We start from the raw sequence: 12,484 nt of genomic DNA, 5'->3' as shown, positions 1-12,484 counted from the left end.
TTATGTGACCAAACTTGACAGGGGAAAGGGGGTGGAAGCTATAAGTTTGTGTGCCCTCATGGTTGTCATGGAGGAAAACCATATAATGCTTGATATACCCGTGTGAGGAGGAATCTTTGTGGGATGGTGGACAGTGATGAGAAAAAGGGTCCCATCGGGATAGCAATTTGCCCTAAGATTTCAATGGAACAAAGAAGAAAATATGTCCAAATAGAGGAGGTTGCACAACAGAAAAAACAAGAAACAAAAAACTCATTATGAATCAAGTGCACTCTAGATTTGATAGCTCATATCCTCACTGTAATTTTGCAACCTTTGGAAGTAGAACAATAGGGGTTTTCCTAATTGTTGCTGGGAGGGATGATGTGGATGGAAAGGTGGTCTTGTTTCTTTGTGCTTGCAGTGTACCATTCAATGTGCTTCACTCTCCCTATTGGCATGATATGGTTAAGGGCATCAATGAAGCCCCAAAAGGATACAAGAGTCCCAACTATCGGAGATCTAGCACTGTGTTAATAGAAAGAGAAAAAGCAAAGGTACAAAGAGCTTTGACATGTTTTACAAATGAGTGGGTCAATTGTGGGTATCCATTATACCAAATTGGTGGAAAAATGTTAGAAACCAACATTTGCTAAATGTTCTTGGTGTTTCTGCTAGCAGTGCATTGTTTATTGCAAATCACTACTCCTCCTCCATCAATGCAACTCCCCAAAACATTGCATATCTCCTATTGAAATCAATCAAAGATGTTGGTCCTAATCATGTGGTTCAAGTTATCACTAATAATGCAGCAAATTGTAAGGTACATCGAAATATTATTGAGCGTACTCATCCACACATCTTTTGGTTTGGGTGCTTGGTGCACACATTGAACCTTTTGATGAATGATATTGTGAAGCATAAAGAATGTGAATGAATTAATGAGCTTTACAAGAAAGGGAAGCAACTCATTAAATTTATCACAAGGCATACAAGGGTAAACTACTTTTATGGCACTTATTTCAAGTTGCAGTTGCTTAAACTTTCAAAAACAAGATTTGCAAGTTATCACCTCACCTTTAGGCAGTTAGGGAAGGTGAGGCAAGCTTTAACTAATATGGTGACCTCTGAATCACAAGATGACATTAACATTTATAGAGATGGTGCAAATGTAGTCAAGGACACTATTCTTACAGTTACTTTTGGTTACAGATTAAATATGTTTTGCAATTCACCAAACCAATTTATTACATGATCAAGTTTGCAGATTCAGATCGGCCAATAATTGGGGATGTATATGAACAGATGGATAACATGTTGGTTGGGACAAATTAAAGAAATTATTGAGCCTAGAGATATCACCTTGTACGATTATATGTGTGCAAAGGTTTAAAAACTATAGGAAATGATAAACATTCCATTGCATGCCTTAGCATATGTTTTAACACCTAAATACTATCATGCATCATGACTTTCAACACCAACACCTGGGGGGGCAGGAGAAAACCACACCTAGATCCAAAGGTTCTATCTGGTTATATGAAAGCATTGGATAAATTAGTCCCTGATGAGCAGTCTGTTATGCTATGGAAACATTTGGGCAACTATACGCTTGGAACTGGTCCATTTGGGAGCAATCATGCAATTAGATCAAGAGAATTTATCTTCTCTTGGGTGGTGGAACATGCATGGAGGTGTTACTCTGCTTCTACAAACTTTAGCACTGTGGGTGTTATCTTACGTGGTAAGCACTTCTTCCATAGAGAGGTGTTGGAGCTCTTATTCTTTCATCCACAGTGCTAAAAGGAACATGTTAAATTTAGACCGAGCAGAGAGCTTGGTTTATGTTCACTACAACTTGTGAATTTTGTCTCATTATTGTGACGATGCAAAGACTAATAAAGACCTTAAGCTTTGGGATAAAAATTTAAACGAGGCCAACTTGAAGGATGGAGTGTTGTGATTAGAGCAATTGGAGGACGCTCTTATCTAGGATGATGATGATCGAGTTGAGATGCCACCCCCATCCGATCCCATGGTTCCCAGGTTCCATGCTTCAACACCAACAGCAAGGGCTTCATCTTCATCAGTTTCACTACCACAACTTCCATAGCCAACATCTTCTTCATTGCAACCATGTGGAGGCTCACTTATTGTTCATGGTGGACAGAGGAGAGATTAGTAGATACCTTCACAGCTCACTACTTTTGTCATATATTAGAATTGTAGTCTTGCTGTGAATTTGAAATTTTTTGTCTTACTCTTCCTAGTTCAGTGTGTACTTGAGTCTTGGTGGTGGCCAAGTGGTCTATTTTATAAACATTATTATTTGAATTTTGGACATGACTCATGTTGAGAGTCACTCACTTGCTAGATAGATTACTTGAAAGTTTGATAATTTTATCTTCTAAATGTTTTATGTTTTATGATATGCTTAAAATTTGATGTATGTTTGTAATTGTTGGAATCTAGATGGTTGATGCTCGAATAATTAATCACTGATGTACAGTGGATGCCATCTCTATCTTTATTTATGTGCAAATATGCATGTTTTCAAGTTTTCAACAACTAATTTAGTCTTTTGGATGTTTTTTTTAATATAAATGCAAAAAAATATAGATATAGTAAATGCTTCCAACACTGTCATGTCCCCATTTTTATTCTTCTTCCTAGTACAGCCAGGGGGCAAGCGATGCCCAGGTTAGTGGAGCAGGTTATGTCATCAAGGGTCCCGAGGAAGTTTTGAGGAGTTTCTATAAGGTCTAATGGCATTCGCTTGGTATATTCCATCATCCACACAGTTTGCCTTTCGTTCTGGCGCATTCCGACAACATTCAGAAAACTAAGCTATTAGTGGGCTTGACTCAATTAATTACGCTTAAGGTGGCATTTCAGGAGGAATACGTGGCAAAACACCTTAGTGTAATAGCTTGTTGGAACCAGAACAAGAAGATCTACATGATGGGATGGTTAGATAAAAGTTTCAGTGACCTGGGGAGACAAGATGGCCAATTTACCATTTTCCCGCATTAAAAAGAATATTTTAATCAAAATAAGAGAGGGAAAAGTGCTCCATGATTAAAATAATAATAAAATGGGAGGTTCTAGAGGGATTCATCAAATCTATGAAAGAGGAGGAGGAGGCCATTGGAGGGCATCTTGGATTTGATATTATTTCTTGTATGAGAGGTTGAGTACCCAGTTCTCTACTCCAGCAGTAGCCCCAGGACAGAAACCCTTCGGTGATTTAGAGAGATTGGGCGAGCACCCATCTTCCCTTGGTGAATCCATTCAGGGTTGATAGGCTGCAGCATATTGTTTTTTTCAATTATTTGGACGCTGATTTGTGGCATTGTTGCAGATCTGTTTGAGGCCAGATTATCTTAGTTGTATGGGTTGTATGTGCATGTAAAACCCCAGTTATCTAATATAATAAAGTTGAGAGTTTTCTTATTTATTATGTTGTGAGATTGCAATGCTCTATTTGTATATTTTTACATGGCAATATTTTGTTTATGAATCGAATTTTTATCTGGAGTTTTTTTGTGTTAAAAATTCGAGCTTGTTCCAAACTTTTCACATTTAGGACATTACAAACACGCTTTGCTCCCTAGACTTTTGGAAAATGACGCTTCTAACGCTTCACTTCCAAAAGACGTCCCCACTTCATGCAGCATTGGTCCTAGTTGAATTCCACCTATCATTGTCCTCGAACATAGATTCTATAGGTCTTTCTTAACTCATCGTATCCAACAAACATTCCCTTCTTGTTAATTTTTCAATGTTCTATGTCGTAACAATCACTTTAACAAATTCTTCTTTTAGTCGCAATCACTTTTTCCAATTAATTTCAATCACCCAATGATAGTAAGCAAATGTAAATAGAACGGTAAACAATATGCACAATATAAAACAACCAAGATCAAATGAGACGGAGATTTATGTCAAATACCATGGAAAATCCGCACAAGGGGGAAAATCCAACAAGATTCTTCTTCTATTAGATGTGTTAATTTTGGGTAGCATCGGATGTGTTCTAGCTCCGAAATTTTGTGGAGGGGCTAGAACACATGAGATCTCCAAAACCTAGAAATCGTTTGGAGAAATTCCACTTGGATTGTGAGTTATTAAAATAATTAATATTTGTAATGGGGTTCCTACGTCTAAACTTAGGAAAATAAAAATATTAATGGGTATTAATAAAAATACGAGTGAGAAGCTTCTAAGTGACGAGGATCAAGTCTGCTTCTAAGTGACAAGGATCAAGTCTGTTTTAATCTTAATCGTTGATTAGGGACTTAATCTCGGTTGTTGATTCATCAACAGAAAATGTATAATAGGAGGCTTGAGGGTAAGTTGGAGACACACCAAGTAATCAAATCAGTTCGATTTTTTTGGGGCGTGGTTTGCTGAGAAAATCGAACAAGTGATCTGAGTTGCAGTAAGAGGGGCAGAAGCAGAGAGTTGGATTGAAAAGGAGTTTTGAGCCAAAGAGTACCAGGCAGAGAGGCAGCAGTAGCATCAGAGAGGCAGCGCAGACGCCTACGTAGCCCAGAAAGGGGCTCACGCAAAGCTAACGCAAGCCAAGAGGGTCTCTTGCAGTGGCAGTGCAGTATAATCATCAGAAGTTTGAGATTTTGCCAGAGAAGCGAGGTTCTGAGTCAGGAGGGTTGAACAGCAGTCTTCCTCCAGAAATCGATCCAAGAGAAGAGATGACACAGTCTCTGAGAGGCAAGACGCTGGCCCAAGCAGGGATTGCGCTGGGATTTCGCAGTGCTTGCTGGAGTCAAGCCACTCAGTGGATCAGTTGTGACTTGGAGAACGAGGTAAACCCTCGTATGTATTTCTTGCTGCCGAGATTTCTCTGAAAGGTTAGCCGGTGTGAGAAGCAACTTGTTGTACTCAGATTCTACTTGCTTAAAAATACAAACCCTCTATATGTTGCACCAGTTTTCCCGCATTGAGTTTTTTTGGGGACGTGTTGCCCAAAAATAATGGTGTCCCTTGTGTGTTTGTCTCATATTTGTTTCAGTTTATGATCTGTATGTCAATGTAGTCTACAGTAGTGTTTTTCATCACTGTTTATAAATTAAATAACTTGTTGAATGTAATAACAAGTAGGTGATGATAAACCAGTGATTGCAGTAGGATTTCTAATGTGTAGATTCATAAATTTTCACAAGATGTTCATCAAATGTTTAGCAGAGATCAATGGTCCAAGTGTTGAAGAATGTAACTAGTGTCGGTCTTCATAATTATATTTGAGTCATGATGTAATTTACTTATCAAAAGAAAGAAAAAGAAAGTTCAATATTAAAGAAATTAACTTATTAAAGCATGGGTTTAATGATTGGGTCATTTGTTTATAGGTCAAAGCCTCCATTGCAGGCTTCTAGGATTTATGTCAAGTGTCCTTGTCCATGTCATAATGTAAAGAACCCTTCCTGGGATTAATTTGTCAAGAAAGAAAATTATTTTAATGTAAATTAGGTCTTCTAGGCCTCCTCGGCCTAAAACTGAGGGCAGAATCACACTATATAAAGGCAGCAACTAGACCTCATTTGTCACACACTCACAACAAGTTCGATCTGCAACTGTTAGGACTAGCAAAAAGTGTGAATTTCAAAGAAGAAGAAAAAGGATAGCGAAGGAGGTCTCTCGCAAGCATAAGAAGTCGAAATTCTCTCTCTTCTTCCCTCATGTGTGAAGTTGTGAAGCTACTGGAAGGGCTGAAATTCTACAGTAGCTGGGGAGGCCGAAATTCTGCAGTTAGTGGTGAAGTTGGGGCCGAAATTTATGGGTTGATGTTGGGTTGTAGTTGTTGGACAAGAAAAGACTATTAAAGGTTGCAATATCTCATTGGAAGGCTGACTTGGTGGAGGAGGAAAGTCTATTGGTCTAGGATCATGGTCTATCTCATTTGAATTACTTAAGGAAGAGTTCTTGACTGGGTTTTCCCCTATGTAGGAGATTTTCCCTGGCTATGCGCCTACATCTGGTGTCCTTGATCTTCGTGTTTTGGTTTTGGTAATTGCTTGATGAACTAAGATAAAAGAAGAACATAAGAAAGATAAAAATAAATTCAAAGAGATCACAAGTAATTATCAACAAGGGAAAATCTTTCTGCCTTTCTGATTTTCTAACATGTTATCAGAGTTGAGGTGAAGAAGGAAGAAAAAGGCAGGTTAAAAGATCTATTGAGGAAAAAGGAGATCAAGAAACCATCATTAATGGGGATCATACAAGGAGATAAGTCTAACATCTACAGGAACTATGTCAAACTCAATGAAGGGAGAAAACAAATTAGAAGGAGCCTCCAACTACAGGGCCTAGAAAAAGAGGATAGACCTCATTCTCGAAAAGAACAAAGTTTTGGATCTCGTTCAAGGAAAAATCAAGAAGCCTACAGATGAATCAAGTGAAGCAGAAAAAGCAAAGTTTAGAGAAATCAAAATCTTGGCTATGAACCTTATAGTGGATGGAGTTAAGGATAACCTAATTCCATACATATCCAACATAAATTTTGCTCAAGAAATGTATGAGGCTCTCTCCAAGTTATTCACAATCAAGAACATTGGTCAAATAGCAAGCCTCAAGAATGAACTAAGAACTGTTAAGATGACAAATGATGATACTATTTCATCATATTTTATAAGGATGTCTAGAATCAAAGATAAACTCCAAGCAATAGATGAAGTTGTCCCAAAAAAGGAGCTCGTAATTACTGCCTATCTAGGACTACCAAAATCTTGGAGTGCCTTTGCATCAGGAATTAACAATTGGAAGGATACACCAACATTTGAGCAAATGTGGAATGCATGTAATCAAGAAGAAGTCAAAATATCCTTAGTAAACAACGAGGAGGAAGAAGAAAACACCACGAATGCCTATTCTGCTCATCACGAGAAGAAGGGAACCTTCAAGAAGTTCAAAGGACCAAAGAAGAAACTGGACCTATCCAAGATTGAATGCTACAACTGTCACAAGGTCGGTCATTACAAAATCCATTATCTAAAGAATCCAAGAAATAAGAAGAGAGAGAGGGAACATGCGAATGTTGTTGATGAATATCCACCTAAGAAGAACAAGACCGAAGAATCAGAAGTCAAGGACTTATACTACTAAGTCCTCTCTCTCTCACATAGCCCTCTTAGTCTTTTATTTTTGTTTTGAATTGTTTTCCTTTATGTTTTGATTTCTAGAGTTTATAGGTCTAACATGTCTTGTTAGAATATTTTTCATTTTGATAAGGTTGTAGGTATCCCTCAAAAGGATTGGGTTAAGAGGGAGCCTCCACCATTTTACCAAAAGATAAGTATTTTATTTTTGGTTTCATCTTTTCATGTTTGGTTTCCTCCTTACATCAAGACTTGTTTGTATTGTATACTAATAACCTTTCTCTTTATATTTTCCTTGGATAGGAAAGCTTGTTGATTTCTCAAGGGTTATGGAGGAGACTTCAAAGGATAGACTTGAAGCATGAAAGAAGTTCTATTGAAGCCTATCAAGATTTGATGTCCTACAAGGTTTGTTAAGGAACAACTCAAAGGTATGCCTTAGACTATAAACTTTGTTATAAAGTTCTCTTCATATAAAAGGTACGATCATTCTTCTTTGAAAATTTGCTTTACATTACTAACATCGTTATGTCTAGGGTTTTGAATCTCAAAGATTCTTGTTTGGGTGATTAATCATTAGATTGAATCTACCCTCATTATATTATCATTTGATCATTCTTATGGAACCCTAAAAGGTTCACTATAAAACCCTAACCTAAGGGTGTGTCAATATTGATTATGAAACCCTAGTCTACTCAGGGTTGTTGATGAAATCTAGAAAAACTATTCATTCTATGTTTAGGGTTTTTGGTATTGTTATAGAAACCCTGATTCTTTAGGGTTTGTTGTTAATGTCTAAGTTATGTATTATAACCCTAGATATTTAGGGTTTGGTAAATTAGGGTTTATGAGCAAAACCCCTGTAATGACTATAGTAAGATCCTAGGAATGAAACCCTAGGTGTATCGAAACCCTAGCCCGGTGAAAATTGTTGTATATATAACTTTGATGTATTAATGTTTGTGTATTGGGTTCACTTAGTAGATATTGTTGTGAGATGCTAGTATGAAATCCTAGATATATTCGAGTATGCTAACTTAATTGTTGATACTCATGTTTTGATTTGTAAAATCTAGGGTTTGTAACAAAACCATCGTAGAGATTGATATTCTAGGAGATAATGATATTGTTTTCAATTGTTGATATGAATTTGATTTGATGATAAAATCTAGGGTTTGCAACAAACCCTACTAGAGTCTGTCATACAATTCTGAAAGTAATATTGAAGCCCTAGATGTATAGTACTATGATTTGATTGTAACTTGATTGAGTTGTCAATATCTAAGGCTTTGTGTCTCGATGATAAAGTCTAGGGGTTTGTGATAAAAACCCTAGATAGAAATTGAAGTTTAGTATGTCTCTTATCAATTATGAACCTAACTAGGCTTAGGTATTTGGTGTCTAAAGTTTGAATGTTTGAATGCTTCCATTATAGTAATATGATTTAGTTAACTTCATGCTTCTGTATATTTGTACTTTGTTGTACTTGCTATTAAAGTTCTTGCAAGTATATGACCTTCAAGATATTGAAGATGTTCGTGATTGAAGATGTTTATAATAATGAGCATGATGAAAGGAAGCTATAAGAATGATGATGATCAAGATGACCTTGATGAAGTCATGAAAGGTTGAAGCTTCTCTGATGTTATAGAAGAAGAAATTGTTGATCTCCCTAATTTAAGAGGCATCATGGTTAGAAGAAAAGAGTACACCTCCCCAATTGAGAGGGAGGGAATATTATAAGTCATGATGGATAACTTGTAGAAGAAATCAGAGAATGAATAGATCTGCTAAGAGGTGTTGCTAAAGATATGAAAGAAGAATAGCTTACAAATATGTGAATATGAATAACTAAGCGGTATCAAGATGGTTGAGAACCTCGAAGGTTTGTGTTTACTTGTATATGTATATCTGAAAGTTCATTGCTGATTGGGTATGTGTTTGAATAGGTAAATCTCTCCATAAAGAAGGATGAACACTTGGGAAGTATGCTTGAACAAATGGATATATATAGTTTATTAGCAAGAGATGAAGCATCTAATGGTGGATGCTTAGGAGGACATCTGGTCGGCCTATGCGTGGATGTCTAGATCCGAAAGAGGGAGGGTGGCATTGATCATGGAGCTCTGACTTTGGATACACACCTAGATCCTTGGGCTGATGGTTAGCAAGTAAGCTTGATGGTACCCAGACTGGCTAAAAGCTTGAGTCCAATCTTAGTCCCACCCAGCTAGAATACCCTTGTCAGTTTCTAGTCCGCGGCATTGAGTGTGCTAGAACTCTTCGTAGTTCATTTTGGAGATCTTCCATGTACCTCTATATATATGTAATTATGAATACCTCCCTAGTTAAGAGGGAGTGTTGAAGAATCTAACCAATGTTGGTCTTCATAATTGTATTTGAGTCATGATGTAATTTATTTATCAAAAGAAAGAAAAAGAAATTGACTTATTAAAGCATGGGTTTCATGCTTGGTTCATTTGTTCATAGGTCAAAGCCTCCATTCTAGGCTTCTAGGGTTTATGTCAAGTATCCTTGTCCATGTCATAATGTAAAGAACCCTTCTTGGGATTTATTTGTCAAGAAAGAAAATTATTTTAATACAAATTAGGTCTTCTAAGCTTCCTCCACCAAGTCGACCTCAAACTAGACAAGTCGACCTAAAACTGGGGGCGGAATCACTATAAGCAACTCGACCATATTTGTCACACACTCACAACAAGTTTGTTTTGCAAATTGTGGGGCCAACAAAAAGTGTGAATTTCAAAGAAGAAGAAGAAAAAGGATAGCAAAGGAGAAGGTGGTCTCTCACAAGCATAAGAAGTCGTAATTCTCTCTCTTTTTCCCTCACGTGTGAAGATGTGAAGTTGTTGGAAGGGCTGAAATTCTGCAGTTGCTGGGAAGGCCGAAATTTTGAAGTTGTCGGTGAAGTTGGGGCCGAAATTTCTGGGTTGATGCTAGGTTGTAGCTACTGGACAAGAAGAGACTATTGAAGGTTGTAGTATCTCATTGGAAGGTTGACTTGGTAATTGCTTGATGAACTAAGGTAAAAGAAGAAAATAAGAAAGATAATAATAATTCAAAAAAATCACAAGTAATTATCAACAAGGGAAAATCTTTCTGCCTTTTTTATTTTCTAACACCAGGTACATTCAATAATCGATCTAAGGTCAGAGCCTTGAATATCCCAATCAATAATCCAATATCCAATCAAACATGAGCAATATAGTAAAATTTGGTAAAACAATGATTTTGAAATTTTCAACCCTGTCAAAGTCAAAGTCAACAACAATCAACGCATCCCTCACCAATCCAAAGTCAACGATCAAATAAGCTCCAAACAGTTCAATCAAAGCAACAATAAACTCGGCCTTCCTTGCTTGGTTGAACTCGGTCAAAATAGTCCACAAATTTGCCTCACAAATTGGTCAAAGTCAAAGTCAACACTGAAAAAACTCTAGCTTCATATTACCAGTCAATGTTGGTCATGTGAAAATTTGGAAGACCCAAATTTCCACTGCAGCAACTAATTAAGTTTCTTCTATTTGTCAAATAACTGAACAAATTATTTACAGTGTTCTATGGTAAATATCAAAACCAATACACTGCAGCCTCCACTAATTAAATTATATGGTCATGTGAAAATTTGGAAGACCCAAATTTCTACTGCAACAACTGATTAAGTTTCTTCTATTTGTCAAATAACTGAACAAATTATTTACAGTGTTCTATGGTAAATATCGAAACCAATACACTGCAGCCTCCACTAATTAAATTATATGCAGAAACAAGAACTGAGCAAGAAAGAAATAACACACACAAATGACACCGTTATTTTTGGACAAATGTCCTCGTAAAAACCCAATGCAAGAAAATTGGCGCAACAGCTGAGGGTTTGTATTATTAAGCAGTAATTTCTGAATACAATCTTTGGATACCTTGTTGGCTATCCAATACAGAGAATCTGACTAACAGATAATTAGTGAGAAATACCTCACACTATCACTGGCAAACCGACACTGATCAAGGCCCTGGATGGTTGGCTCCACGCTGGCTCTGTGCAGCCTCTACGTCAGCCTATGCAAATCTGTGTCAGCCTCTCTAGGGTCTGCGTCATCTCTCCCACGGATCTTCTGTTGTCTGGAACTTCGTTCCTCTGGCCTTTCCATCTCACACCCTGGCTTCTGGCTCTAGAACTCGACTTTCCAGTTGATTTTCAGATCTCCTCTCAAGCTCTGTGTTGCCTCTGCGTGGCCCTACGCTACCCACCGTAGCTCTGTGCTACCTCTTCTGGATCTCTCTCTACCTTCTCTATGATGTATCCCCGAATTAGGAAATTCTCCAACCGGAAACTATCTCTGCCCCTCACTGCAAGAAATCACTTCGATCTCGTCTCCGACAATTGTTGCGCTGCCCTCCTGAGAAATTCGATCTCAGATCTCTCACTCAATGTGTTTTCCAAATGCCCATCAAGCCTCCTCTTATAATCTTCTCGTTGAAAACCAACAACCCAGATTAGATTATAATCAATGGCTTAGATCATTTTGGCTTGATCCTTGTCTTCTTCTAGAAGTTTCACCCTCAGTTTAATTAATACCCTTTAATTATTTTAATGCCCTACGTTTAGACTTAGGACACCATTAAAAATAATTAATTATTTTAATAAGACCTTCTCCAGGTGGAATTTCTCAAAACGATTTCTGGGTATTCTGGAATACATGTGTCCAAGCCAATTTTTTAGGCTTAGAGCACACATCCCATGCTACCACAAATCAACAGGTCAAAATGCCCAAAAAAATTTGTTCTTCTCTCTCCTGAATTTGGCCTCCAAGATCAAATCCAAAACCAAGCCAAAACAAGACAAAAATTCCCAAAGTCAACATTGTTCAAAGGTGACAATAGAAAAAGTTGAAGTATTCTCCATTACAACTTTTCGAGCGCTGCTGCGATCTGCTCTACGCAGACTGAGTCTGGGCTCTGCCCTCTCGGCCGACTCCACCCCTGACCCTGGTCCTCTTGACCGCGAGGTTGCTCGAATCTGCTAGGTCCCTACCTCCTACTCTTTTCCAAGATCTCACTGAGCCTCCTACTCTTGCCAGATCTGCTTGGATCGGTGCCCTCAGCTCCTACAGGGTCTGATCGGATCCCTTTTCCTTCTTTCCGGTCTTGAGATGCCTCGCTTCCTGTTCTTGCTTGGTGCAGATTGGTTTTGTTGATTTGTGCTTTGCCATGGAGGCCCAAGGCTCGCCTATCGGTCCCTCGCAAGCTCCATCCCCAGAAGCTGAAGCAGCCTTCTCCTCTCTCCTTGCTTCGCTGCCTAAAAAGAAGAAGTCCGAAGTCTCTAAATTCATCAAAAGGCTCGACGATGTTCCGGAGGTAAACCTCCC

At 38.0% G+C, this 12,484-nt stretch overlaps 1 protein-coding gene across 1 annotated transcript in view; it reads right to left on the bottom strand.

The window, feature by feature from the left end:
• LOC149152006 (uncharacterized) overlaps positions 1-12,484 on the bottom strand; it is a 210,107-nt gene that overhangs the window by 105,678 nt on the left and 91,945 nt on the right. The window lies entirely within an intron of this gene.

This window comes from Pinus tabuliformis, chromosome 9 (genome assembly GCF_031772625.1).
Source record: "Pinus tabuliformis cultivar Carrire ecotype Pingquan chromosome 9, CPIR1, whole genome shotgun sequence".
NCBI classification, from domain to species: domain Eukaryota; kingdom Viridiplantae; phylum Streptophyta; class Pinopsida; order Pinales; family Pinaceae; genus Pinus; species Pinus tabuliformis.
The sequence above is the reverse complement of the archived record's forward strand: the minus strand, read 5'-3'. Positions and strand labels throughout refer to the sequence as shown.